Raw genomic sequence first — 24,399 nt, forward strand, 5'->3', positions numbered from 1 at the left:
AGCCTTCCTCCAGTGATCAAACATGCTCTTACAAAGTGATTTTAAAGCGTCAAGGTCAAATTTTGTCATTTCAGTGAGTCTTCAAGCAAAATTTAGTCACTAGGTACTAGGTCCAGGGTTTGCTTTTACTCCTGTCAAAGTTGTCCAAATTTCAGTCCGTGTCACCATTCAGCTGAGTGTACCATCACTCAGAGGGTTTTCATCATCACGTCAGGGTCTAATGGGTCATTTTACACCTTTTTCATGCTTCAGTTGTGCCTAGGTAAGGTCATTTCCCTCTCCTAGGGCAATTTCTCTTGGACGGTCAAATCATCAGCAAAACTTGTATCCTAATCTTCATCCACCTTCCCCTATCCTTAATGTACCTTATTAAGCATTTCCCATCACTGAGATTCCCCAAATTCCTCATTTTTGCACAAACACTAGTTTCTTGTTACAAACCCTATTTTCTAGGCTAGGCCTGTGTTTTTCCCTTTTGGACGCCTTCCCCTCACTCAATTTCAGAGATTACACTTTCCCCTACTTCCTAACATCCCTCCCTACCTCCCAAAATTTCCTCAAGAATTTAGAGGCTCCCTATCCCCTTCATTTCGCTTCATTTCGACAAATCTCTTATTCCACACATCAGGGTAGGTTTTACTCAAATGATGTTTTTGAGAAAGGAAAGATGAATTCAAAAAAACTGAGAGAGGTTTTTGTCCACAACAGGCCAAGGAAGAACAAAATCCTTCACTTTTTACACAGGATTCATGGTTTTAGAGAAATGTCAAAAATACAATTGCCTCGGGAGAATTGATGCACCTCTGAAGTGACCTTGGGAAAATCAAGTATTCTCCTATCTTTGTTAGCCAAATGACTTTTTTGATGAGTCAAATGATAACTCAAAACAAAGAGCTTTCCTATCATGAGCTCAATTTGGAGTTGAGGAAGGCATTCAAAATTTGACTGTAACAGCACTTTGCCTTTAGGCAACCTCATTTGGCACATTTTGACTAGTCTTGGGAGATTTGATTTTTGATAGGGAAAATGAACTCCAAATTACAAAATTCCAATTGGGTTGGAAAGTAGATTCAAAGACCTTTCTAAAGAGCTATACTGAACCAAATTTTGACACTGGGAAGGCCTCCAAACGTCGCGTGGAAAAAGGTGCGGCACACTGGGGAGGGGCGGCGCACTGGGCAATAATTTCCAGTGTAAATTTACACTGGCGCGGCGCACTGGGCTAAAAAGCCTGAAATTAACTCAAAAAACTCTCCCAAATTGTAAACTTTGCTCAATCATTTTCTATTCAAGTAAGTTAACATTTCTCCCATGACCAATGAATGAGTTACCTTGGTGTTTATAGTGTTTTAGTGAGAAAATTTTCAAACCCTACCTCCTTGCAATTTTTCCTCAAAAACAATTGCTTAGGGTTTGTAGTTTGAGCTTTTGTTGTCAAGTCCACTTCATCACTCCCTCCCTAATTTATTTTCAAATTTTATAACCCATTCCCTAATCCCCTATCCCTAATTCTCATTAACCCTATATTCCTAACTCCCACTATCCCAAACCCTAGCTGTTATCCCTAAAGCTCCCTCATTCACTCCTAAGCCCCTTTTTCCTATCCCTAATTCACATCATTCCCTATCATTCCTCTTTCCCCATATCATTTGTAAAATCGCAAGTTACTCCAACATTCAGTGGTTGTCCCCTCCTCCAAAATTTGTCAAATCGTCAAAGGGAAAACTACCACTTGGCAAGACTTCATTGTTCCCACTGTCACATTTTTAACACAGTCCCTCATTTCCCTTTGGCACACATTTGGCATTGAAACAAGACACCAAGTTCTCATTTCTCATTCTCAAGAAACGAAACATACACTTGGCATAGACTTTCAACACCATGGAGGCGGGCACCGATACATTATATGACCAAGATAGTGACTTTACAACTGAAACTGCATGCACCAGGAGGGCACTAAAATGCCATAAAAGGGAGGATAGACTCTGAATCTTGGCTGAAGCCTCTTTGAATGAGCATGATGCTTGATGAGGCACCTTCAGTCCAAATTTCAAGAAATTTGGAGCAATTTTTTCATTTTGGAAATTTTTTGCACAAAAAACAGGGTTTTTCTCCCTGTGCGCCGTGCCACGTGGCGTGCACTTTTTCTAGGGAGCTCCAAATTGAAAAACGTTTACATTTTTGGATTTGACATGAAAAATCATGACTTCTGGTACATGGCCAAGAAGTTTGGGCAAGTTTTGAGTTCTCAGGAGGTCAAAACCACTCAAAAAATGACCTCATTGCCCCTATTTTGACACACAGGAAGCAGTCGTGGGAGATTGCAGTTTTTGAGGGGAAAATGACATCCAAATTCAGAAATTCCGCTTGGGTTGGAAAGTAGACAGGTAGCGCTTTCCAGAAAGCACACTTGGGCTAAATTTGGACTTCATGAAGTGCCTCACAATCAGCTCCAATGTAGCATGACGCATAAAGATTTTGGTGCGGTGCATAGAGAATTTTGGCTTGTTTTCCACTGTTCAGCTCAGCAATTCACCCAGTTTTGCTTCTTGAAGTTATTCTTGAATTTTCATGATGTAATTTGATAACCATGATGTAATATTGGCACATTTTTACTTGTTCTAGAAGATTCATTCACTAAAAGGTGAAATGTGAGTGAATGAATCAGTTTCCTAGCATATAGAGGTAAGTTGTTTGACTACCTAGTTTTCAGTTCCTAGTTTAGAATTAGTTCAAACAGCTCCTAGAATGATGAGTTCGACCCATAGAGGCATGGGAAGGAGTTAGGCTTGTCTATATCATGTAATTTCTCAGTCATTTTCATGGTTGGACACTAGGGATTGCTTTGGCATATCATTGTACATTCTATCTCTGCATTTTTGGCTAAGGAAAGACCAGGGTTTTGCAACACTGTTTGGGATCCATGTGGCTTTATGTTTTGATGGTGTGCTTCTCTAAGTAATTGTAATTTCATTAGTGTTATGTGTATCATTTTCCTCTCTTTTCTTCTGAATTTGAACAAATGAGTGATTAAGGTGGAATCCATTAACTGTTATGCTCTGCCTTTGAATTTGTTTAAATTTCCATGTTTTCATCTGTTTAAGGAGAATTATTGAGACTCTCTTTCTCTCCTTAGCTCCTCACCAGTCCAATCTATTCATTCACTCAATTTAAAGCATCAAAATGATTTCCTTCCTTGTCCCAATCAGAACTCTGCAGAAATTGTGCCTCATCCCCGAGCCCAATTTGCCTTTCCTTATTTCCAACACAAAACCCCCAAAAACTCAAAACAAACCCTTGTACTTAATACCTAGCCTAAAATTAGCTTTTATTTCAGTCATCTCGAACCCTATCGCTTGTCTTTTGCCAAGATTGACCCGGAGAGAGCCCTCTCCTATCCTCTTAGGGCTAGCTACGAGGCTAAGCATGGTTTGATGTGGACCTAGAACCTTGTCTTTTCAGCCTAAGGCAAATCTAGGCTCTAACATAGTGGCGAACATACTAGGGAAGAAAATGGTTTGCTTGTTGATGTAATTTGTTTTATAAGCTACAGACGGAGCCTGAAGTTATGCCAGGTAGCCTTCGAAATGCTTTTGCTTTGCATTAGCGCAAGTAGATAAACGCTGCTTTAGTCAATCTCCGTTCTAGCTTGTAAACGTGACATCTAACTTGTTAATTGCCCCAGTACATGTATCAAGTTCAGATCTGATTGTTGATGGTGGAAAACAATCAGACATAAGAAGGATAAAATCATTCACCTAGCGACTCCATTCACTGAAAAATCCAGAAATCAATGCTCCATGGTGACTCCACTGCAGGAAAATTAGTAGCTTTAAGGTTTTCAATATGGATCGGGTTGAAAGAAGATACGCTCCCATGAGCCGAGATCACATCCCAGATTTTCCAAATAAAATGCCCAAGGTAGATTGGTCAAAGAATTTTCCTATGTTCATAAACGCGGAAGGTAATGACGCTGCTCTTCGTCTGGTGAAATTTCACATTCATGTGCATAAATTAAAGATCACTTTCCCTTAAGACTGTTTGATGAAACTGTTTATGGCTACTTTGGAGGACGAAGCCGAATGTTGGTATGAAAGTTTGCCACCGGCATCTATTTATGGTTTAAAATATTTTCATGCAATATTCTTTGAAAGGTATAAATAATCATATCCATCCTTGGCTTTAGTTCAAGACTGTTGTAGCCATGTTCATAGTTTTATTGAAAATCTTGAGAAAGTTTATGAAGATGATAATTTCATGGACGGAGAAATCATGGAAGCCCTGTATGAAAATCCATTTCAGCAGCATAAAGACGATCATGAAAATTTGCAGTAGTATCAAGATCTTAGTACGGTGGAAGATGAAGGAATTTTTCATCTTGACAGCCAACAGGAATTACATGAAATGGATCAACAGTATGAGGAAAATTTGTACACTCCTTCACTTGAAATTAATGAAGACAATCGCTATTTGAGCAAAAGAAAACAAAAAATATTATCTCCTCTGTCTGAAGATGAGATAGATCAACTCTTTCACGGTCATGTTACAGCTCAAGTTAATGCAGATCTGCAGTGTGCACATGGTCAAGAAGGTGATGTGGGAACTTCTTCCTCTTTTGAAAAGGATGACAGTCTTGTAAGCAGCTTTATAGATCAATAGGTTGAAGATTTCCATATGGCTGAAAATGATGAAAAAGAAAGTTTTGTTTCAGATCTGTCCATAGAAGAAAACAACATGCAGGGAAGTCAAGTTTTGAATTCAGAATGTGATAAAGTTAGGTCAGCCATTTCAGATTTAGATTCAGATTGTGAAGACCAAGAATACCTTGTACTGAATCCCATGAAGGAGAACCCTGCTGCTGAAAACATCTGGAATAGAGAAGACAGAGTTATGAATCCAAATTTTCTCATGTCATCAGAAAAAAGACTTCATAAAAAATTAATCCAGTCAATTCATGAAAAACAAGATGAAATCTTTGTTCAAGTAAGTGAAAAAGTTTCTTTGGATGCATCGTCGGTAGATGATATAAATGATAGTGTTGGGTTTCACGAAACATCTGAAGTTTCTTTTCTTATGATTGATGAATGTAATGAGAATTCGACTGTCATATCATATGAAGATGATCTACAATATATTCAGACTGTAGAAGATCAGACCATTCAGGATTCCCTTTCAGATTCTTCTTCATATGTCTCATGTTTTGAAATGTTCTTTCAAGAGGAGATCTGCTCATCTACTTGTTAAGAATTTTTTGAGGATCAAGAACATACTCATACTGAAGTACATTATGAAGTAAAATTAGAAGCAAAGAAGAAAGAAACCTTGCTCTTTCAACAGGAGGATAGACTTCATAGTTTTCAAGATCCTCTGGCAAATCTGTTGCAGTCAGTAGTGAAGGTGATTATTGCAGTGTTCAGTGATGAAGGAGATCATAGTCAACTGTGTTTTTGGATGCCCAGTTACCACTATTCATTGTTGAACAGAAGATCTGATCATGAGAATCAATCAAGAAGGCATCTGCTTGATTGGTTACATTGGCATTTTGATATAGTTTGATGGTATATTGTTTTGTAAGAAACACCGGTGGTTGTCATCATGATTTCAAATCTTGATGGACTGCTGCCTTTTTCAAAATCTTTTGTTTTAAGTCAGTCATAAGTCATTTATGTTTGGTCTGTTGAGTCAAGTCTTTCAGTCATTTCAGTTTCAAAATTTAGTCATATTTTCAGTCAAATAAATGAGTCAAAGTCTTGTGTTGTTTGTCAAAATAATGACTCCATTGCCCAATGGATACGACACTAGTCTGCTCTCCCAAAGATCTACCGTTCTTGGCACCTCCAAGGAGCTACCATCCCCATTGGAGCCAATGTTAGTTTCAGTCTTTCGAGCCTTCCTCCAGTGATCAAACATGCTCTTACAAAGTGATTTTAAAGTGTCGAGGTCAAATTTTGTCATTTCAGTGAGTCTTCAAGCAAAATTTGGTCACTAGGTACTAGGTCCAGGGTTTGCTTTTACTCCTGTCAAAGTTTTCCAAATGTCAGTCTGTGTCACCATTCAACTGAGTGTACCATCACTTAGAGGGTTGTCATCATCACGTCAGGGTCTAATGGGTCATTTTACACCTTTTTCATGCTTTAGTTGCACCTAGGTAAGGTCATTTCCCTCTCCTAGGGAAATTTTTCTTGGATGGTCAAATCATCAGCAAAACTTGTATCCTAATCTTCATCCACCTTCCCCTATCCTTAATGTACCTTATTAAACATTTCCCATCACTCAGAATCCCCAAATTCCTCATTTTCGCACAAACCCTAGTTTCTTGTTACAAACCGTATTTTCTAGGCTAGGCCTGTGTTTTTCCCTTTTGGACCCCTTCCCTTCACTCAATTTTAGAGATTACACTTTCCCCTACTTCCTAACATCCATCACTACTTCCCAAAATTTCCTCAAGAATTTAGAATCTCCCTATCCCCTTTCGCTTCATTTCGACAAATCTCTTGTTCCACACATCGGGGTAGGTTTTACTCAAATGATGTTTCTGAGCAAGTAAAGATGAATTTGGAAAATCTAAGAGAGGTTTTTGTCCAAACCAGGCCAAGGAAGAAAAACATCATTCACTTTTTACACAGGTGTCATGGTTTTAAAGAAATGTCAAAAATACAATTTCCTCGGGAGAATTGATGTACCTCTGACGTGACCTTGGGAAAATCACGTTTTCTCCTACCTGGGTTGGCAAAATGACTTTCATGATGAGTTACATGATAACTAGAAATAACGCTCTTTCCAATGAGCTATCATGAGCTCAATTTGGAGTTGAGGAAGGCATTCACAAGTTGACTATAACAGCACTCTGCCATTAGGCAGCCTCATTTGGCACATTTTGACAAGTCTTGGGAGATTTGATTTTTGACAGGGAAAATTAACTCCAAATTGAAAAATTCTAGTTGGCTTGAAAAATAAATTCCAATACCTTTCTAACGAGCTATCCTGCACACAATTGGGACACCGGGAAGGCCTCCAAAAGTTTCCTGGAAAAAGGCGCGGAGCACTGGGGAGGCTCGGCGCAGTGGGCAATAATTTCCAGTGTAAATTTACACTGGCGGGTTGCACTGGGGAGGCGCGGTGCACTGGCCTAAAAAGCCTGAAATTCACTCAAAAAACTCTCTCAAATTGAAAACTTTGCTCAATCCTTTTGTGTTCAAGTAGGTTAACATTTCTCCCATGACCAATGAATGAGTTACCTTGGTGTTTATGGTGTTTTAGTGAGAAAATTTTCAAACCCTACCTCCTTGCAATTTTTCCTCAAAAACAATTGCTTAGGGTTTGCGGTTTGAGCTTTTGTTGTCAAGTCCACTTCATCACTCCCTCCCTAATTTATTTTCCAATTTCATAAACCCATTCCCTAACCCCATATCCCTAATTCTCATTAACCCTATATTCCTAACTCCCACTATCCCAAACCCTAGCTGTTATCCCTAAAGCTCCCTCATTCACTCCTAAGCCCCTTTTTCCTATCCCTAAGTCACATCATTCCCTATCATTCCTATTTCCCCATATCATTTGTAAAATCCCAAGTTACTCCAACATTTAGTGGTTTTCCCCTCCTCCAAAGTTTGTCAAATCGTCAAAGGGAAATCTATCACTTGGCAAGACTTCATTGTTCCCACTGTCACATTTTTGCCACAGTCCCTCATTTCCCTTTGGCACACATTTGGCATTGAAACAAGACACCAAGTTCTCATTTCTTATTCTCAACAAACCAAACATACACTTGGCATTGACTTTCAACACCATGGAGGCGGGCACCAATACATTATATGACCAAGATAGTGACTTTACAACTAAAACTGCATGCACCAGGAAGGCACTAAAACGCCATAAAAGGGAGGATAGACTCCGAATCTTGGATGAAGCCTCTTTGGCTGAGCATGATGCTTGATGAGGCACCTTCAGTCCAAATTTCAAGAAATTTGGAGCAATTTTTGCATTTTGGAAATTTTTTGCACAAAAAACAAGGTTTTTCTCCCTGTGCGCCATGCCACGTGGCGCGCACTTTTGCTAGGGAGCTCCAAATTGAAAAACATTTAAATTTTTGTATTTGGCATGAAAAATAATGACTTCTGGTGCATGGCCAAGACGTTTGGGCAAGTTTTGAGTTCTAAGGAGGTCAAAAACACTCAAAAAATTACCTCACTGCCCCTATTTTGACACACAGGAAGCAGTCCTGGGAGATTGCATTTTTGGAGGTGCAAATGACATCCAAATTCAGAAATTCCACTTGGGTTGGACAGTAGATAGGCAGGGATTTCCAAAAAGTACACTTGGGCTCAATTTGGACTTCAATAAGTGCCTCAAAATCAGCTCCAAATTGGCATGACGCATACAGATTTTGGCACGACACATAGAGAATTTTGGCTTGTTTTTCACTATTCAGCTCAGCAATTCACCCAGTTTTCACCAATTTTTCTTCTTGAAGTTATTCTTGACTTTTCATGATGTAATTTTGAAAACCATGATGTAATATTGGCACATTTTTACTTTTTCTAGAAGATTCATTCACCAAAAGGTGAAATGTGAGTGAATGAATCAGTTTCCTAGCATATAGGGGTAAGTTGTTTGACTACCTAGTTTTCAATTCCTAGTTTAGAATTAGTTCAAGCACCTCCTAGAATGATGAGCTCGACCCCTAGAGGCATGGGAAGGAGTTAGTCTTATCTATATCATGTAATTTCTCAATCATTTTCATGGTTGGACACTAGGGATTGCTTTGGCATATCATTGTACATTCTATCTCTGCATTTTTGGCTAAGGAAAGACCAGGGTTTTGCAGCACTGTTTGGGATCCATGTGGCTTTATGTTTTGATGGTGTGCTTCTCTAAGTAATTGTAAGTTCATTAGTGTTATGTGTATCATTTTTCTCTCTTTTCTTCTGGATTTGAACAAATGAGTGATTAAGTTGGAATCCATTAACTGTTATGCTCTGCCTTTGAATTTGTTTAAATTTCCATGTTTTCATCTGTTTAAGGAGAATTCTTGAGACTCTCTTGCTCTCCTTGGCTCCTCACCAGTCTGATATATTCATTCACTCAATTTAAAGCATCAAAATGATTGCCTTCCTTGCCCCAATCAAAACTCTGCAGAAATTGTGCCTCATCCCCGAGCCCAATTTGCCTTTCCCTGTTTCCAACACAAAACCCCCAAAAACTCACAACAAACCCTTGTACTTCATACCTAGCCTAAAATTAGCTTTTATTTCAGCCATCTCGAGCCCCATCGCTTCTCTTTTGCCGAGATCTACCCGGAAAGAGCCCTCTCCTATCCTTGTAGGGCTAGCTACGAGGCTGAGCGTGGTTTGATGTGGACCTAGAACATTGTCTTTTCAGCCTGAGGCAAATCTAGCCTCTAACATAGTGGAAACCATACTGGGGAAGAAAATGGTTTGCTTGTTGATGTCATTTGTTTTATAAGCTATAGACGGAGCCTGAAGTTGTGCCATGTATCCTTCGAAACGCTTTTGCTTTGCATTAGCGTAAGTAGATAAACGCTGCTTCAGTCAATCTCCGTTCTAGCTTGTAAACGTGACATCTAACTTGTTAATTTCCCCAGTACATATATCAAGTTTAGATCTGATTGTTGATGGTGGAAAACGATCAGACATAAGAAGGCTGAAATCATTCACCTGGTGACTCCATTCACTGAAAAATCTAGAAATCAATGCTTCATGGTGACTCCACTGCAGGAAGATTAGTAGCTTTAAGGTTTTCAAGATGGATCGGGTTGCAAGAAGATACGCTCCCATGAGCTGAGATCACATCCTAGGTTTTCCAAATAAAATTCCCAAGGTAGATTGGTCAAAGAATTGGCCTATGTTCAGAAATGCGGAGGGCAATGACGCTGCTCTTCATCTGGTGAAATTTCACATTCATGTGCATAAATTAAAGATCACTTTTCCTGAAGACAGTTTGATGAAACTGTTTATGGCTACTTTGGAAGACGAAGCCCGATCTTGGTATGAAAGTTTGCCACCGGCGTCTATTTATGGTTTAAAAGATTTTCATGCAATATTATTTGAAAGGTATAAAGAATCATATCCATCCTTGGCTTTAGTTCAGGACTGTTGTAGCCATGTTCATAGTTTTATTGAAAATCTTGAGAAAGTTTATGAAGATGTCATTTTCATGGATGGAGAAATCGTGGAAGCCCTGTATGAAAATCCATTTCAGCAACATAAAGACGATCATGAAAATTTGCAGCAGGATCAAGATCTTAGTACGGTGGAAGATGAAGGAATTTTGCATCTTGACAACCAACAGGAATTACATGAAATGGATCAGCAGTATGAGGAAAATTTGTACACTCCTTCACTTGAAATTAATGAAGACAATCGCTTTTTGAGCAGAAGAAAACGAAAAGTATTATCTCCTTTGTCTGAAGATGAGATAGATCAACTCTTTCACGGTCATGTTACAGCTCAAGTTAACGCAGATTTGCAGTGTGCACATGGTCAAGAAGGTGATGGGGGAACTTCTTCCTCTTTTGAAAAGGATGACAGTCCTATAAGCAGCTTTATAGATCAGCAGGTTGAAGATTTCCATATGGCTGAAAATGATGAAAAAGAAAGTTTCGTTTCAGATCTGTCCATAGAAGAAAACAACATGCAGGGAATCAAGTTTCAAATTCAGAATGTGATAAAGTTAGGTCAGCCATTTCAGATTCAGATTCGGATTGTGAAGACCAAGAATACCTTGTACTGAATCCCATGAAGGAGAACCCTTCTGCTGAAAACATCTGGAATAGAGAAGACAGAGTTATGAATCCAAATGTTCTCATGTCATCAGAAAAAAGCCTTCATAAAAAAGTAATCCAGTCAGTTCATGAGAAACAAGATGAAATCTTTGTTCAAGTAAGTGAAAACGTTTCTTTGGATGCATCGTTGGTAGATGATATAAATGATAGTGTTGGGTTTCACGAAACGTCTGAAGTTTCTTTTCTTATGATTGATGAATGTAATGAGAATCCGGATGTCATGTCATATGAAGATGATCTACAATATATTCAGACTGTAGAAGATCAGACCATTCAGGATTCCCTTTCAGATTCTTCTTCATATGTCTCATGTTTTGAAATGTTCTTTCAAGAGGAGATCTGCTCATCTACTTGTTAAGAATTTTTTGAGGATCAAGAACATACTCATATTGAAGTACATTATGAAGGAAAATCAGAAGCAAAGGAGAAAGACAGCTCGCTCTTTCAGTAGGAGGACAGACTTCATATTTTTCAAGATCCTCTGGGAAATCTGTTGCAGTCAGTAGTGAAGGTGATTATTGCAGTGTTCAGTGATGAAGGAGATCATGGTCAAATATGTTTTTGGATGCCCAGTTACCACTATTCATTGTTGACCATAAGATCTGATCAGGAGAATCAATCAAGAAGGCATATGCTTGATTGGTTACATTGGCATTTTGATATAGTTTGATGGTATATTGTTTTGTAACAAACACAGGTGGTTGTCATCATGATTTCAAATCTTGATGGACTACTGCCTTCTTCAAAAGCTTTTGTTTTAAGTCAGTCATAAGTCATTTATGTTTGGTTTGTTGAGTCAAGTCTTTCATTCATTTCAGTTTCAAAATTTAGTCAGATTTTCAGTCAAATAAATGAGTCAAAGTCTTGTGTTGTTTGTCGAAATAATGACTCCATTGCCCAATGGATAAGGCACTGGTCTGCTCTCCCAAAGATCTACCATTCTTGGCACCTCCAAGGAGCTACCATCCCCATTGGAGCCAATGTTAGTGTCAGTCTTTCCATCCTTCCTGCAGTGATCAAACATGCTCTTACAAAGTGATTTTAAAGTGTCGAGATCAAATTTTGTCATTTCAGTGAGTCTTCAAGCAAAATTTGGTCACTAGGTACTAGGTCTAGAGTTTGCTTTTACTCCCGTCAAATTTTTCCAAATGTCAGTGCATGTCACCATTCAGCTGAGTGTACCATCATTCAGAGGGTTGTCATCATCACGTCAGGGTCTAATGGGTCATTTTACACCTTTTTCATGCTTCACTTGCGCCTAGGTAAGGTCATTTCCCTCTCCTAGGGAAATTTCTCTTGGATGGTCAAATCATCAGCAAAACTTGTATCCTGATGTTCATCCACCTTCCCCTATCCTTAATGTACCTTATTAAACATTTCCCATCACTGAGATTCCCTAAATTCCTTATTTTCGCACAAACCCTAGTTTCTTGTTACAAACCTTATTTTCTAGGCTAGGCCTGTGTTTTTCCCTTTTGGACCCCTTCCCCTCACTCAATTTCAGAGATTACACTTTCCCCTACTTCCTAACATCCCTCCCTACTTCCCAAAATTTTCTCAAGAATTTAGAAGCTCCCTATCCCCTTCATTTCGCTTCATTTCGACAAATCTCTTGTTCCACACATCGGGGTAGGTTTTACTCAAATGATGTTTCTGAGCAAGGAAAGATGAATTTGGAAAACTGAAAGAGGTTTTTGTCCAAACCAGGCCAAGGAAGAAAAACCTCCTTCACTTTTTACACACATGGTTTTAGAGAAATGTAAAAAAGACAATTGCATCGGGAGAATTGATGCGCCTTTGAAGTGACCTTGGGAAAATAAAGTTTTCTGCTAGCTTGGTTGGCCGAATGACTTGCTTGATGAGTCAAAGGATAAAGAGACACAAATAGCTTTCAAATGAGCTATCATGTGCTAAATTTGGAGTTGAGGAAGGCATTCAAACGTTGAATGTAACAACACTCTTCCTTTAGGCAGCCTCATGTGGCAAATTTTGACCAGTCTTGGGAGATTTGAGTTTTGACAGGGAAAATGAACTCCAAATTAAAAAAATCTAGTTGGGTTGGAAAGTATATTCAAATACCTTTCCAACTAGCTATCCTGCACCCAATGTGGACATAGGGAAGGCCTCCAAAAGTCGCTTGGAAAACGGCATGATGCACTAGGGAGGCGCGGCCCATTGGGCAATAATTTCCAGTGTAAATTTACACTGGCGCGACGCACTGGGAAGGCGTGGCGCACTGGAATAAAAAGCCTGAAATTCACTCAAAAAACTCTCTCAAATTGCAAAATTTTCTCAATCATTTTCTGTTCAAGTAAGTTAACATTTCTCCCATGACCAATGAATGAGTTACCTTGGTGTTTATGGTGTTTTTGTGAGAAAATTTCGAACCCTACCTTGTTGCAATTTTTCCTTAAAAACAATTGCTTAGGGTTTTTGGTTTGAGATTTTGTTGTCAAGTCCACTTCATCACTCCATCCCTAATTTATTTTCCAATTTCTTAACCCATTCCCTAACCCCATATCCCTAATTCTCATTAACCCTATATTCCTAACTCCCACTATCCTAAACCCTAGCTGTTATCCCTAAAGCTCCCTCATTCACTCCTAAGCCCATTTTTCCTATCCCTAAGTCACATAATTCCCTATCATTCCTATTTCCCCATCTCATTTGTAAAATCCCAAGTTGCTCCAACATTCAGGGGTTGTCCCCTCCTCCAAAGTTTGTCAAATCGTCAAAGGGCAAACTACCACTTGGCAAGACTTCATTGTTCCCACTGTCACATTTTTGCCACAGTACCTCATTTCCCTTTGGCACACATTTGGAATTGAAACAAGACATCAAGTTCTCATTTCTCATTCTCAACAAACCAAACATACACTTGGCATAGACTTTCAACACCATGGAGGCGGGCACCGATACATTATATGACCAAGATAGTGACTTTACAACTAAAACTGCATGCGCCAGGAGGGCACTAAAACACCATAAAAGGGAGGATAGACTCCAAATCTTGGCTGAAGCCTCTTTGGCTGAGCATGATGCTTGATGAGGCACCTTCAGTCCAAATTTCAAGAAATTTGGAGCAATTTTTGCATTTTGGAAATTTTTTGCACAAAAAACAGGGTTTCCGCGCTTTTGCTAAGGAGCTCCAAATTGAAAAAATTTTACATTTTTGGATTTGGCATGAAAAATCATGACTTCTGGTGCATTTACAAGAGGTTTGGGAAAGTTTTGAGTTCTCAAGAGGTCAAAAAAACTCAAAAAATGACCTCACTGCCCCTATTTTGACACATAGGAAGCAGTCCTGGGAGATTGCAGTTTTGGAGGGGTAAATGACATCCAATTTCAAAAATTCCACTTGGGTTGGAAAGTAGACAGGGAGGGATTTCCAAAAGGGACACTTGGAATTAGTTTGTACTTCAAGAAGTTCCTCAAAATTAGCTCCAAAGTGGCGCGATGCATTCAGATTTTGGCGCGGCGCATAGAGAATTTTGGCTTGTTTTTCACTATTCAACTCAACAATTCACCCAGTTTTGACCAGTTTTGCTTCTTGAAGTTATTCTTGACTTTTCATGATGTAATTTGACAACCATGATATAATATTGGCACATTTTTACTTGTTCTAGAAGATTCATTCACCAAAAGGTGAAATGTGAGTGAATGAATCAGTTTCCTAGCATATAGGGGTAAGTTGTTTAACTACCTAGTTTTCAGTTCGTAGTTTAGAATTAGTTCAAAAAGATCCTAGAATGATGAGATCGACCCCTAGAGGCATGGGAAGGAGTTAGGCTTGTCTATATCATGTAATATCTCAGTCATTTTCGTGGTTGGACACTAGGGATTGCTTTGGCATATCATTGTACATTCTATCTTTGCATTTTTGGCTAAGGAAAGACCAGGGTTTTGTAGCACTGTTTGGGATCCATGTGGCTTTATGTTTTGATGGTGTGCTTATCTAAGTAATTGTAAGTTCATTAGTGTTATGTGTATCATTTTCCTCTCTTTTCTTCTGAATTTGAATAAATGAGTGATTAAGGTGGAATCCATTAACTGTTATGCTCTGCCTTTGAATTTGTTTAAATTTCCATGTTTTCATCTGTTTAAGGAGAATTCTTGAGACTCTCTTGCTCTCCTTAGCTCCTCACCAGTCTGATCTATCACTCAATTTAAAGCATAAAAATGATTGTCTTCCTTGCCCCAATCAGAACTCTGCAGAAACTGTGCCTCATCCTCGAGCCCAATTTGCCTTTCCCTATTTCCAACACAAAACCCCCAAAACCTCACAATAAACCCTTGTACTTCATACTAGGCCTAAAATTAGCTTTTATTTCAGTCATATCAAGCCCCATCGCTTGTCTTTTGCCAAGATCGACCCGGAGAGAGCCCTCTCCTCTCCTTGTAGGGCTAGCTACGAGGCTGAGCATGGTTTGATGTGGACCTAGAACCTTGTCTTTTTAGCCTGAGGAAAATCTAGGCTCTAACATAGTGGCCAACATACTGGGGAAGAAAATGGTTTGCTTGTTGATGTCATTTGTTTTATAAGCTACAGACAGAGCCTGAAGTTATGCCAGGTAGCCTTCGAAACACTTTTTCTTTGTATTAGAACAAGTAGGTAAACACTGCTTCAGTCAATCTCCGTTCTAGCTTGTAAACGTGACATCTAACTTGTTAATTGCCCCATTACATGTATCAAGTTCAGATCTGATTGTTGATGGTGGAAAATGATCAGACATAAGAAGGCTGAAATCATTCACCTGGCGACTCCATTCACTGAAAAATCCAGAAATCAATGCTTCATGGTGACTCCACTGGAGGAAGATTAGTAGCTTTAAGGTTTTCAAGATGGATCCAGTTGTAAGAAGATACGCTCCCATGAGCCGAGATCACATCCTAGGTTTTCCAAATAAAATGCCCAAGGTAGATTGGTCAAAGAATTTGCCTATGTTCAGAAATGCGGAAGGTAATGACGTTGCTCTTCATCTGGTGAAATTTCACATTCATGTGCATAAATTAAAGATCACTTTTCCTGAAGATTGTTTGATGAAACTATTTATGGCTACTTTGGAAAAGAAAGCCCAATCTTGGTATGAAAGTTTGCCACTGGCGTCTCTTTATGGTTTAAAAGATTTTCATGAAATATTCTTTGAAAGGTATAAAGAATCATATGCATTCTTGGCTTTAGTTCAGGACTGTTGTAGCCATGTTCATAGTTTTATTGAAAATCTTGAGAAAGTTTATGAAGATGATAATTTCATGGACGGAGAAATCATGGAAGCCCTGTATGAAAATCCATTTCAACAGCATAAAGACGATCATGAAAATTTGCAGCAGGATCAAGATCTTAGTACGGTGGAAGATGAAGGAATTTTGCATCTTGACAGCCAACAGGAATTACATGAAATGGATCAGTAGTATGAGGAAAATTTGTACACTCCTTCACTTGAAATTAATGAAGACAATCGCTGTTTGAGCAGAAGAAAACGAAAAGTATTATCTCCTCTTTCTGAAGATAAGATAGATCAACTATTGCACGGTCATGTTACAACTCAAGTTAATGCAGATCTGCAGTGTGCACATGGTCAAGAAGGTGATGGGGGAACTTCTTCCTCTTTTGAAAAGGATGACAGTCCTGTAAGCAACTTTATAGATCAACAGATTCAAGATTTCCATATGGCTAAAAATGATGAAAAAGAAAGTTTCGTTTCAGATCTGTCCATAGAAGAAAACAGCATGCAAGGAAGTCAAGTTTCGAATTCAGAATGTGATAAAGTTAGGTCAGCCATTTCAGATTCAGATTCAGATTGTGAAGACCAAGAATACCTTGTACTGAATCCCATGAAGGAGAACCCTGCTGTTGAAAACATCTGGAATAGAGAAGACAAAGTTATGAATCCAAATGTTCTCATGTCATCAGAACAAAGCCTTCATAAAAAATTAATCCAGTCAGTTCATGAAAAACAAGATGAAATCTTTGTTCAAGTAAGTGAAAATTTTTCTTTGGATGCATTGTTGGTAGATGATATAAATGATAGTGTTGGGATTCACGAAACATCTGAAGTTCCTTTTCTTATGATTGATTAATGTAATGAGAATCCAGTTGTCATATCATATGAAGATGATCTACAATATATTCAGACTGTAGAAGATCAGACCATTCAGGATTCCCTTTCATATTCTTCTTCATATGTCTCATGTTTTGAAATGTTCTTTCAAGAGGAGATCTGCTCATCTACTTGTTCAGAATTTTTTGAGGATCAAGAAAATACTCATACTGAAGTCCATTATGAAGGAAAATTAGAAGCAAATGAGAAAGACACCTTGCTCTTTCAGTAGGAGGACAGACTTCATATTTTTCAAGATCCTCTGGCAAATCTGTTGCAGTCGGCAGTGAAGGTGATTATTGCAGTGTTTAGTGATGAAGGAGATCATGGTCAACTGTGTTTTTGGATGCCCAGTTACCACTATTCATTGTTGACCAGAAGATCTGATCATGAGAATCAATCAAGAAGGCATCTGCTTGATTGGTTACATTGGCATTTTAATATAGTTTGATGGTATATTGTTTTGTAAGAAACACAGGTGGTTGTCATCATGATTTCAAATCTTGATGGACTGCTGCCTCTTTCAAAAGCTTTTGTTTTAAGTCAGTCATAAGTAATTTATGTTTGGTCTGTTGAGTCAAGTCTTTCAGTCATTTCAGTTTCAAAATTTAGTCATATTTCAGTCAAATAAATGAGTCAAAGCCTTGTGTTTTTTGTCGAAATAATGACTCCATTGCCCAATGGATAAGGCACTGGTCTGCTCTCCCAAAGATCTGTCGTTCTTAGCACCTCCAATGAGCTACCATCCCCATTGGAGCCAATGTTACTTCCAATCTTTCTAGCCTTCCTCCAGTGATCAAACATGCTCTTACAAAGTGATTTTAAAGTGTCGAGGTCAAATTTTGTCATTTCAGTGAGTCTTCAAGCAAAATTTGGTCACTAGGTACTAGGTCTAGGGTTTGCTTTTACTCTTGTCAAATTTGTCCAAATGTCATTCCATGTCACCATTTAGCTGAGTGTACCATCATTCAGAGGGTTGTCATCATTACGTTAGGGTCTAATGGGTCATTTTACACCTTGTTCATGCTTCAATTGCGCCTAGGTAAGGTCATTTCCCTCTCCTAGGGAAATTTCTCTTGGACGGTCAAATCATCAGCAAAAATTGTATCCTGATGTTAATCCACCTTCCCCTTTCGTTAATGTACCTTATTAAACATTTCCCATCACTGAGATTCCCCAAATTCCTCATTTTCGCACAAACCCTAGTTTCTTGTTAGAAACCCTATTTTCTAGGCTAGGCTTGTGTTTTCCCCTTTTGGACCCCTTCCCCTCACTCAATTTCAGAGATTACACTTTCCCCTACTTCCTAACATCCCTCCCTACTTCCCAAAATTTCCTCAAGAATTTAGAAGCTCCCTATCCCCTTCATTTCACTTCATTTCGACAAATCTCTTGTTCTACACATCGGGGTAGGTTTTACTCAAATGATGTTTCTAAGCAAAGAAAGATGAACTTGGAAAAACTGATAGAGTTTTTTGTCTAAAATAGGCCAAGGAAGAAAAACTTCCTTCACTTTTTATACAGGTGTCATGGTTTTAGAGAAATGTCAAAAATACAATTTCCTCGGGAGAATTGATGCACCTCTGAAGTGACCTTGGGAAAATCAAGTTTTCGCCTAGCTTGGTTGGCCAAATGACTTGTTTGATGAGTCAAATGATAACTAGACACAAAGAGATTTCCAATGAGCTATCATGAGATCAATTTGGAGTTGAGAAATGCATTCAAAAGTTGATTGTAACAGGACTCTACCTTTAGGCAGCCTCATTTGGCACATTTTTACCAGTCTTGGGAGATTTGATTTTTGACAGGGAAAATGAACTAAAAATTGAAAACTTCTAGTTGGGTTGGAACGTAGATTCAAATACCTTTCCAAAAAGCAATCCTACATCCAATTTGGACATCGGGAAGGCCTCCAAAAGTCGCCTGGAAAAAGGCGCAGTGCACTGGGCAATAATTTTTAGTGTAAATTTACACTGGCGCGGCGCACTGGGCTAAAAAGCCTGAAATTCACTCAAAAAACTCTCCCAAATTGCAAACTTTGCTCAATATTTTTGCGTTCAAGTAAGTTAACATTTCTCCCATGACCAATGAATGAGTTACCTTGGTGTTTATGGTGTTTTAGTGAGAACATTTTCAAACCCTACCTCCTTGCAATTTTTCCTCAAAAACAATTGCTTAGGGTTTGCGGTTTGAGATTTTGTTGTCAAGTCCACTTCATCACTCCCTCCCTAATTTATTTTCCAATTTCATAACCCATTCCCTAACCCCATATCTGTAATTCTCATTAACCTTATATTCCTAACTCCCACTATCCCAAACCCTAGCTGTTATCCCTAACGCTCCCTCATTCATTCCTAAGCGCCTTTTCCTATCCCTAAGTCACATCATTCCCTATCATTCCTATTTCCCCATCTCATTTGTAAAATCCCAAGTTACTCCAACATTCAGTGGTTGTCCCCTCCTCCAAAGTTTGTCAAATCGTCAAAGGGAAAACTACCACTTGGCAAGACTTCATTGTTCCCACTGTCACATTTTTGCCACAGTCCCTCATTTCCATTTGGCACACATTTGGCATTGAAACAAGACACCAAGTTTTCGTTTATCATTCTCAAAAAACCAAACATACACTTGGCATAGACTTTCAACACCATGGAGGCGGGCACCGATACATTATATGACCAAGACAGTGACTTTACAACTGAAACTGCATGCACCAAGAGGGCACTAAAACGCCATAAAAGGGAGGATAGACTCTGAATCTTGGCCGAAGCCTCTTTTGCTGAGCATGATGCTTGATGAAGCACCTTCGGTCCAAATTTCAAGAAATTTGGAGCATTGTTTACATTTTGGAAATTTTTTGCACAAAAATTAGGGTTTTTCTCCCTGTGCGCCGCGCCACGTGGCACACGCTTTTGCTACGGAGCTTCAAATTGAAAAAAGTTTACATTTTTGGATTTTGCATGAAAAATCACGACTTCTAGTGCATGTCCAAGATGTTTTGGCAAGTTTTTAGTTCTCAGGAGGTCAAAAACACTCAAAAAATGACCTCACTGCCCCAATTTTGACACACAGGAAGCAGTCCTGCGAGATTGCAGTGTTGGACAGGCAAATGACATCCAAATTCAGAAATTCCACTTGGGTTGGAAAGTAGACAAGCAGTGATTTCCAACAAGCACATTTGGGATCAATTTTGACTTCAGGAAGTTCCTCAAAATCATCTCCAAAGTTGCGTGATACATATAGATTTTGGCGCGGTGCATAGAGAATTTTGGCTTGTTTTTCACTGTTCAGCTTAGCAATTCGCCCAGTTTTGACCAGTTTTTCTTCTTGAAGTTATTATTGAATTTTCATGATGTAATTTGAAAACCATGATGTAATATTGGCACATTTTTACTTGTTCTAGAAGATTCATTCACCAAAAGTTGAAATGTGAGTGAATGAATCAGTTTCCTAGGATATAGGGGTAAGTTGTTTGACTACCTAGTTTTCAGTTCCTAGTTTAGAATTAGTTCAAACAGCTCCTAGAATGATGATCTCGACCCTTAGAGGCACGAGAAGGAGTTAGGCTTGTCTATATCATGTAATTTCTCAATCATTTTGATGGTTGGACACTAGGGATTTCTTTGGCATATCATTGTACATTCTATCTCTGCATTTTTGGCTAAGGAAAGACCAGGGTTTTGCAGCACTGTTTGGGATCCATGTGGCTTTATGTTTTTATGGTGTGCTTCTATAATTAATTGTAAGTTAATTAGTGTTATGTGTATCATTTTCCTCTCTTTTCTTCTGAATTTGAACAAATGAGTGATTAAGGTGGAATCCATTCGCTGTTATGCTCTGCCTTTGAATTTGTTTAAATTTCCATGTTTTCATCTGTTTAAGGAGAATTCTTGAGACTCTCTTGCTCTCCTTAGCTCCTCACCAGTCTGATATATTCATTCACTCAATTTAAAGCATCAAAACAATTGCCTTCCTTGCCCCAATCAGAACTCTGCAGAAACTGTGCCTCATCCCCGAGCTCAATTTGCCTTTCCCTGTTTCCAACACAAAACCCCCAAAAACTCACAACAAACCCTTGTACTTCATACCTAGCCTAAAATTACCTTTATTTCAGTCATCTCGAGCCCCATCACTTGGCTTTTGCCGAGATCGACCTGGAGAGAGCCCTCTCCTGTCCTCGTAGGGCTAGCTACGAGGCTGAGCGTGGTTTGATGTGGACCTAGAACCTTGTCTTTTCAGCCTGAGGCAAATCTAGGCTCTAACATATGCCACAGCTAGTTTTCATCATTTTTTCTTAGATAGCATTATTCTTTTCCTCCCTTGAGTATGTATAAGTTTTTTGCAGTTCTTGTACCTTTGATCACGGTCTCTCCTATATCAAGCTCACAAAAAACACATCCATTTGATCGAAACACCACTTAATTTCCTTGATCACACATTTGACTGAAACTCAACAGGTTATGCTTTAAACCATCTACATACATAACATTTCCAGCTTTAAGCTTTTCTTTCAAGAAAATAGAGCCTTTACCTTTTATGATAACAGGAGTGTCATTTCCAAATGAAACATTCTTTTCCTTTTCTAAGGCATTATATGAGTGAAGCTTTTCTTTGTCACCTGTCATGTGTTTTGAGCATCCAGAGTTGATGTACCACTGATTTACTTGTCCTTCTCATTACAAGGCTATACCACATCTTTCTATTTGAGATTCTTTCCTTCTCCATATGTTGGGATTTAATGGAGTTTGCTCTTTTTGAGATGTTTGCCGAAATTTTCTCCTGCATTCAGATTCTTCATGACCAAAGTTGTTACAGATTGAGCATTCTATTTCATTTTCAAGAAGAGAAAAGTTATTATAAGAACTTTTCTTGATCCTTGTGACATTCCTTTGATTTCGTGCTTCTATAGTCATGATGGTATTGTAAGCAACACATTGAGCAGCTTTGTGTCCAAAATTATGACATGAAAGACATTTCCCATTAAAGAAGTTCCTACGACTATCGAATCTATTGACCTGGTGATTGTAGTTTCTATTGATATTCATCTATGGAGAAAATTGAGTATGATTTACTTGAGGTTGGTTGTGGCTCCTATTCATCCTTGGAGTAAATTGAGTCTGATTTACCTGGTGATCTGCTTTATGCCTTTGCTAATGATTATCATAATGTTCACTGGTCTTTGCTGCATCAAGATAGCTTTTGGTGGAGGTTGACGACTTCTGTGATTAAGATGCTTCTTCAATATATCCAAGACCTGTCTTTATCAGAGGAGAATGCTGAAAGTTGATAATATCATTTAAAGTTTCTGATCCTTTAGCAAATCTAATATTGAGAGATTTCGTTTTCTCAAGATCCTTTCTTAGACCCACAATTTCACATTCTAGTTTTTCATTGTGTTTTTCTTTTTTAGCAAGTTGGTATGTCAAGGTATCTATAATCATTTTCTTTTCTTCTAAACAGATTTTGATTTTAGATATTTCTTCATGAAGGTCTTCCTCTTCTAAGGCATCCCAAAAATTATCATCGTCATAAGCCATGAGAAGTCTGTAATCTTGTCCAGTTTCATCTTCATCACTATTAGATAAACCATCGCAATCTTCATGAGTATAGTAACTCCTTTTATTCACAACTTGTTTTCTATTCCCTTTTGCATATTCCTTTCCTTTCTCAAATTTATCTTTATGAGGACATCTGGTAGCATAATGACCGACTCTGCCACACGAAAAGCATTTGAAGGATAACTTACCTCTAAATATTCCAAAACCCCGTTGAAGCTTTTTGACAAAGTTTACCTCATCTTCTTCTTCTGAAATATGTCCTGATTCATTGTGTTCTTCCTTTCCTTTTGTTGAAGCTTTTCATGCAGCTTCTCTCATATCTAATGGTCCTCCTTTTCTCATCTCAAAGGCAGTTAAGATTTCGTGAAGCTATGTCATAGTGATATTCTGTAGATCCTGTTTTTCTTCTATGGTAGACACTTTGGATTCAAATTTAACAGACAAGGATTTCAAAAATTTCTCAACTAAGGTAACTTCCTTAATTTCTTCACCCAGATTCTTCATACAATTGACAACCTCATCTATACGTAGGAAGTAACTAGCTATGCTTTCATCATTATGCATCTTAAGAGTTTCATATTGAATTCTGAGAGTTTGAAGCTTAGCACGTTTTACCTGAGAGTCTCCTTCATAGATTAGAACAATTTTGTCCCATATTTCTTTGGCTTATTTGAGTTGCATGACTTTGACGAACTTTGATTGTGACAAACTTCCCAATAAAGTATTGACAGCTTTGGCATTGGTTTCGTATTGCTTGTTACCTATCGTATCTATAGGAATTGCTGTTGGAAATGTACATCCTCCTTCCACAATTTCCCAGACATCCATTCCAAGTGATTGTAGATAGGTTGTGATTCTTATTTTCCAATAAACAAAGTTGCTCCCATCAAAGATTGGTGGTCTGATGGATCCCATGCTTTCTTGATTATTCATGTTAATGGATCTCCCTTCAAGCGATCAAGCTTCTTCTGATGGACCTGCTCTGATACCAATTGTTGTAAATAATACTGGGAGGGGGGTGAATCAGTATTATCAGATCAAAAATTTTATTTCCCAAACATATTTATATACGCTACTTCAGTGAAGTGAACTAGCGTGTACATACAATTGTTCTTAAAGAAACCAGTGTATATGCAGAGAACTTGTGATTTAGATAGTTTATCATGTGTTGAGCTTAAACTAGTATATCAAAGATTTATTAGATAGTGTAGTAAAATAAGAATAAAGCATCACACATAAGCAACACACATGAACACAAAGATTTAAGGTGGAAACCCAATGTGGGTAAAAACCACCTGCTGTTGTCATCTCTGTCTTCTTTTAATAATAAGAAAATCTGTTTACAATCTTGTACTGGTGCAGACTCATACCAGTACACAGGCTTCTACCTACAAAAGGTTACAACCTTATCTCATTTTCCAGCTTCTACTGGAAGGGAGCTACAACCCCCTAGCTTTTGTACTAGCTAATATGTTTACTAGTACATAGGTGCAAGCCTACAGAAAAATCCACTCTTCCACCAGGGACCACGTTTCATGAATTTTCAGACTGGATACTCCTGGATCACAACACCATAAGCTAAAGGCCACATTTCATCAAATTTTCACACTGGACCCATCAAAGCCTTTTAAACTTAAACTGCATCAACCAATATTCAGTTAATATGAACAACCAGATCACTGACACCAGAACACTGTGCTGAACCCAGAACCCTACATCATCATCCAGAACCAGCTGTAACCTCAAAAATCATGCATTAGAGTGTATACGCTACTTGGTTGAACCCAACCTGCTTGTATACGCTACATTCTTTAACCCAACCTGCATATATCTCTAAATATACTGAATCATAAACTTCTAAATCACAGACTGTACCAATCAGTGACATTTTGAAGATCTACTGTCATATTACAGAGTTCAAAAACAGATAGCAGCA

Source organism: Pinus tabuliformis, chromosome 5_2 (genome assembly GCF_031772625.1).
Source record: "Pinus tabuliformis cultivar Carrire ecotype Pingquan chromosome 5_2, CPIR1, whole genome shotgun sequence".
NCBI classification, from domain to species: Eukaryota; Viridiplantae; Streptophyta; class Pinopsida; order Pinales; family Pinaceae; genus Pinus; species Pinus tabuliformis.